General features: G+C 33.6%; 1 protein-coding gene and 1 non-coding gene across 5 annotated transcripts in view; one reads left to right on the forward strand and one right to left on the reverse strand.

Annotated features, from left to right (window-relative positions):
* Positions 1-6,000, forward strand: part of LOC122714787 (acetylcholine receptor subunit alpha-like) — a 79,593-nt gene that overhangs the window by 30,196 nt on the left and 43,397 nt on the right. The window contains exon 1 of one of the 4 annotated variants that reach the window (XM_043936456.1): positions 2,477-2,778. The exons of the other annotated variants lie outside the window; for them this stretch is intronic. The gene's annotated coding sequence lies outside the window, so the exon portion shown is untranslated. Of the gene's footprint in view, positions 1-2,476; positions 2,779-6,000 lie in introns of those variants that run through there. 4 annotated transcript variants of the gene reach the window in all.
* On the reverse strand, positions 3,346-3,419 carry Trnan-guu. The gene has a single exon. It is a non-coding gene; the product is annotated as a tRNA-Asn (tRNA).

Here is a 6,000-nt window from a genome sequence, read left to right on the forward strand (position 1 = left end):
ATATATATAACGGCGTACTGTCGAGAGTTTGGAGACTTGCCAAGTATCGATAATTAGTTCCTGCATGCCGGGCACAAAGAAACTGGAACGAAATTAAGACAACGACCCCAGGAGATGGGCCGGCCCAGCACAATAAGCCCCTCTCGCGGCCTGTTTTGAAAGCAACTTTGAAGCTAATTTACGATAATGGTCGATCCCGGGAGCTGGTAAAACCGGCCGGTGGGATTCGGTGACGCGATTAAAGTCATCTCCACGAAGACTCCCGTCTTCGAGGAAACGCCTGAATTATTGTTCTCTCGTCGTTTTGCTGAATCAACTGTCTACGCCAATGATCGAAATTCCAATTATGTCATCCTTCTCTTCGTCCTTGTAACGAACTTCTCGTTCATCGTCCAATGTTTCGTTCAATGTCAAGAATGGGATAGAGAAAAATTTGGAATTTGAAATTTCGATTCCTTTCATTTTCTTCGAGGAGAATTTGTGGAAAATCCCAAGATGATCGCGTTATCGGTCGGTCGAGCAGGAAACGAGTCGATAATCCCGTTGTTCTTTCCCAAGTCTGATCCCTTTTCCTCGAGACATCTTTCGAAGTGCAAATTAGCTCGCGGTATCGAAAAAAAGGATCTGGATTCTCAAGTCGGATGAGAACTGACCACGAACCGTGAAATTTCGCGCTAGGAATTAAACGAGGAAGGAAACGATGAAAATTGGCAAAAAGATGTTGGATGATTTTTTTTTGCAAATTATCGATCGATAAAGATAACGAACGTATGAAATATTTGTTTTTGAAGCAGTCTGTAGTGCACGAGTCGATCAACGAGTCCTCGCGCCGAAACCGAACGTAGAAATCTAATATCTCGACTTTTTCTGTCGACCGAGAAGAAAGAGAGGGGGAGGAGTACGAGTAAACCAGGCGAGTAAGTTGATCGAACTTACGGTCGAGCAACGTGGAAGTAATGTTTCAGGGGAATTACCTCGACCGCATGGCCTCGAGGAGTTTTCCTCGTGAGAACGGATGAAAGGTTCGAGGATAGAGTCGTCTTTCTCTCTCTCCGGTATATTTGAAGAGAGTATCGCGAAACAGTGAGAGGTTTCTTCCATTCTGACTGGCGGAAAATATTATAGGCTTCTCACGAACACGGTCACCTTGATTGCTCCAATTTTTCTTCGTCACGATAACGATTCTTTTCATTTTCGCGTGTATTTTTCTTTGTTTAACTGTTTATCGCGTTTTCCCGCCGAAAAATTTGCCCTTCGAAAATAAAGCGTTAATATCGATCGACGTCGTATCGAGTCGAGGTTAATGGCTTGGACGAATTTTTTGCCAATTAATTTTCGCTTTATTTTTCGATCCATCGTGAAAAGAATTTTTTTTAATTTTTCTTGTAGTATTTTTATATTTTAGTCTCGTCTATTTCTCTCTAAGTTTCCATATTTTCTTTAGATAAATTTACTTTAAATTTCGTTCTTTCTAATTTAAATTTTTTAATTTAAAAACTATCGTATTATATCCTTTTTTTATCTCAATAGAAAAAAGGAAGAATTCTTGAAATCCGATCGAATTGCACAAAATCGGAGGATTCTCTGGTTGCTAGACGACTATTTCAGCAGTCTATCTCTTTTTCTCTCTCTCTCCCATTTGAATTCGCTTCCCTAAGCCTAATATTCCAATATGGCGGTCGCTCCGACCCCACTTTCCCAATCTCCATCATATCTCCTCATCTCGGTCCCGAACCAATTTCCTAATCTACACCTGAAAATCCGCCCTCGAATCCCGGATAATCGGGTCTTTATTCGCATTTTCGAAACCTGTGCACTTCCACTTAACGCTCTGTCAACGATACTATCTCTATGCTATGACTCCCTTCTCTTTTTCTTTTTTCTCATTATTTTCCATTTTTCAATACACCACGAATACGCGATACGCACGTGTTTCTCGATCCACGGGTTTATCACAGAGAAACAGCGATACGAAGTGGGGATACAAATGAATTGAAGTGGGGATAGCGGAGGGGATGGATGGTGGGGGTCGAGTAAAACAGAGTTCCAACACGCGCCAATGGCAGATGTTTGTGCCTTGTACATCATTCTCGACGCAGTTCAAAGTTGAATGAGGTCGGGAAGGTGCATACTATAACTCGTAATAGTGTGGCGACGAATTCGCGAATCGCGACGAATTTGATACATTATTTTGCGGTGTTCGAGATTGTCGAGACGCTGCTTTTTCGACCATATTTATATTTATATTTATATTTATTACCGAACCATCGATCATCACAAGACTTACTTATTACACGTTGTCTCTTTCTCATTAACGAATTTCGAAAAAATCTTGTTGCCTGTATATCTTTTTTAATAGTTTATATGTATAGTTTACGAAAAAGTTGATAAAATTATTGATTGTTAATGGATCGTATGATATTCTTTTTATTTAACTAAATCGTGTTATATTCGTACAATATTCATTTTTACTCTATTTCATTATACATAAAAAGCTACTTTTTCTTTTAAATTATTATGTATTGATAATTATGGGCAGACTGGTAAAAAAATAGTGATTTAGCATCAGAAAATTCCACTGACAACCGTCGTTGCAAAATGGAAGTCAGGGAGTGGAGTTTAATCAGGAATCATCTCCGCTAATCATCATCTGCTAAATCGATCAGTAGTACTCCTACTGAATGACTATCGAATGTAGTTTTCCTGTTCAAGATATTACCTCGGTCATCTAACTTCATACGCGAGAACAGTTAGCTCCTCGTGGACATCTAGTGGATGGTAAGAGAACTATTTATGGATATATAGATACTAATGTCATTAAAAATTTTTATTTTTTAATCATGAATAAATGCTGTAAATAATAAACAATTAAATAAACAATTAAATAAACAATTAAATAATTTTTTTTTTGATAACTTGTATTTATTTAAAAAGCTAAAATATTTTTTGTTCATTATTTATTATTATTTTTCTAAACCTTCGATTGTTTGTTTTGATATTTTTTTCAAAATTTAACTACATAAAATTTGCAATGAAAAAGTTCATTTTTATAAATCGTACAACAAAGTTTTTAAATATGAACATAATTAAACATTCAAATTTATGTATATGCTAATGCAAAAAAAAAAAAAAGAATTTATAAAACATTTTTTCCATTTTACTATAATATATCAAAACAATATTTAGATATATGTGTATATATCTGCACATCGAATGAGAATCTGTTAAATTTAATTTATAATAAATGAAAATAATCATTGTATCGTGTGATGTTTAATTAGGAAGAATATATTATAATATTTAAATTATTCAATAAAAAATAAATAAAAAAAAAAAAAAATAAACCGCCCCCGGGTGGGCTCGAACCACCAACCTTTCGGTTAACAGCCGAACGCGCTAACCGATTGCGCCACGGAGGCTGTTGGTATTCTCCAGTTCAATGTTCATTCATACAGCCAAGCATCTTTTTCATGCCAATTTCAAATTGATATTTGTATGAAAAACTTAATCATTTATTTAATTAATACTTTTCTTTGGAATTTTTACAGTATCATTATTTTATCGAATTTATCGTATTCTATTAAATGATTCAAAATTCGATTGACTTTTGACTCGTGTTATATCACATTATGGACATTTTCTATAACGAATAATTAACAAAAATTTTAATCAAAAGAGCATTAACAAATTTTGAAATAATATTTTTCAATGTTTTTCCTTTTTTTAATTCTAAAAAGTAAATGATTGTATAAATTTAATCATAGTTATTAGAGAAAAATTACTAGTATAGTAAAATGGCCAATTATTTTTATTTTCCTATATTACTTATTCCTTTTTAAATGAAATAAGCGGAAACTGTTTTCTAATGCGAAGGGATGTACAAAAGATGGCCGGAAGGAAATCGTTGGAAGGAATTATCGAGAATATTACACAAATACAAATATGGAGCGTTTGCGAGCGTTTGCGCTACGTGGAACATTTATGTAATCAGAAAATCCATCAAGAGATTACTTCTGGACAATTTCTTTTCTCTCTTATGGCAAACTAACATCTTTATCTCTGTGTAATTCGTTCTTCTTTCACTTTGTTAAATTTTCAAATGGAAATAATATATATATTTTATATGGGAAATATATAAATTGATACTTGAAATTTTTAAATTATTGTACACAATATATTTCATCATAAATTATTTATTTCTTAATTTCCCTCATTTTAAGATTACTCGTACGTTTAAACATGTGCATTAACTAATTATCAATAATTATATTTTCATCAAATCTTCGGGAGAAAATTATTGGAATATGCAAATTATCAAATTGAAGCTTTTGATTTTAATAGGGATACATGTATGTATATTAATAAGTGCATGGATTTGATTGTGTACAATTGACGATGGAATCATTCGGTACGTGCATAAATTTCACGGCAAATTCAATAACCTTAATAAATTCATTAATAACACATTTACCAACCAGGAAGTGGCCATATTAGAATCGGCGAATCGCTGAACTCGATAACAACCAACTTGTACAACCTTTGACCCAAGCTTTTATTACCGGAATTTGCATATCTGCTATATTAATAACAAATACAAAACGAACTCTAAATCTTAAAAATCTTTATGAACAGAAAATATAAAAAATAAATATAATATATAATAAATAAATAATATAAAAAAATGTTTAAAAAAGCAAAGAAGAGAGAGAGAGAAATTGTTACGTAAATTCATATTATCCATAATAATCACTTTTTTTTTTCTTTCACAGAAATATAAATATTACTCGAATATTCCACGATTTAAATGAAATCTATCTGCATCTTGTATATCCTAATGCAAACTGCTTATAATTTATACGTGTGATATTGTTTTAATAAGGGCATCGGGTTGGGATCACCAGGGGCCACAAAGTTATCGTTCGAAAAGTAGAACTGTCGGCGAAAAAAAATTTAGTGCAGCTGTTGTGCGGCCCCTGATAACATTACGTTTCGTGGCCCCGTATTCTGTCGAGCACGCGATCTCTCTACCCAATCGGGGCCTCCTTATCTCCACGTCAGCACGACCTTATTGTTAACTCCGAGTATTCGACTGAAAAAAATGCGCACCGACATCGCGCACCCTTTTTTTTTCACCTTCCCTAAATCCTCTCGAAGACGACTCCCTCTCACATAGATACTTATCTATCTCTTTCTACCCCTCCTCCTCGGAAATAATATATATATATATATATATATATATATAATAAATAATTTGAATTATTATTATATAATAATTATATAATTTATATAATATATTATTATATAATTATATTATATAATAATTATATAATAATTATATAATTTGAATTATTTTTATTGCTAAATAATTTTAATTATTTCGATCTCCAAATTTTATTATTCAGAATAATTTCTTTGAAAAATCGAAATTTGTGAATTTCACGAAAAGGAGGGGGGGGGGGTCTTATAAATTATAAGACTCGAATGAATTTTAATTTTAAAAAATTTTTATTTGAAACGAAAAAAAAAAAAAGAATCCTGTGTAACGAGAAGAGCGAGAAGAATAACGAGTGTTTATGAAAGGAAGTTTCACGGTTCGTCACATCGACGGTTCGCGGCGACTGATCGATTGTCCATCATTGAGAGTCTGGAAAAACGAGCTTTTCGGTGTCGACGCTCAAATAATAGCCTGCAGCGCTCGATATGCAAAATTGCCGAGCAATCGACGACCCATGAGGCCGAAAATGGAATGATAGGAGGGGGGGGAGAGAGAGAGAGAGAGAGAGAGAGAGAGAGAGAGAGAGAGAGAGAGAGAGAGAGAGAGAGAGACTCGAAAGAGGAAATAAAACCGGAAGTCGATACCGCGTGTACGCCACGCGGAAGTACGGAGTTCCTATAATTATACTTTGATATCTTTTTTATTTTTGCTTTATACTTTTTACCTATTTAATCCTTTTTTCTATTTAATCTTTTTTTTTTTTTTTTTTTTTTTTTTTTTTTTTT

This window comes from Apis laboriosa, unplaced genomic scaffold, assembly GCF_014066325.1.
Source record: "Apis laboriosa isolate Shangri-la unplaced genomic scaffold, ASM1406632v1 scaffold34_cov151, whole genome shotgun sequence".
Taxonomy (NCBI): Eukaryota; Metazoa; Arthropoda; class Insecta; order Hymenoptera; family Apidae; genus Apis; species Apis laboriosa.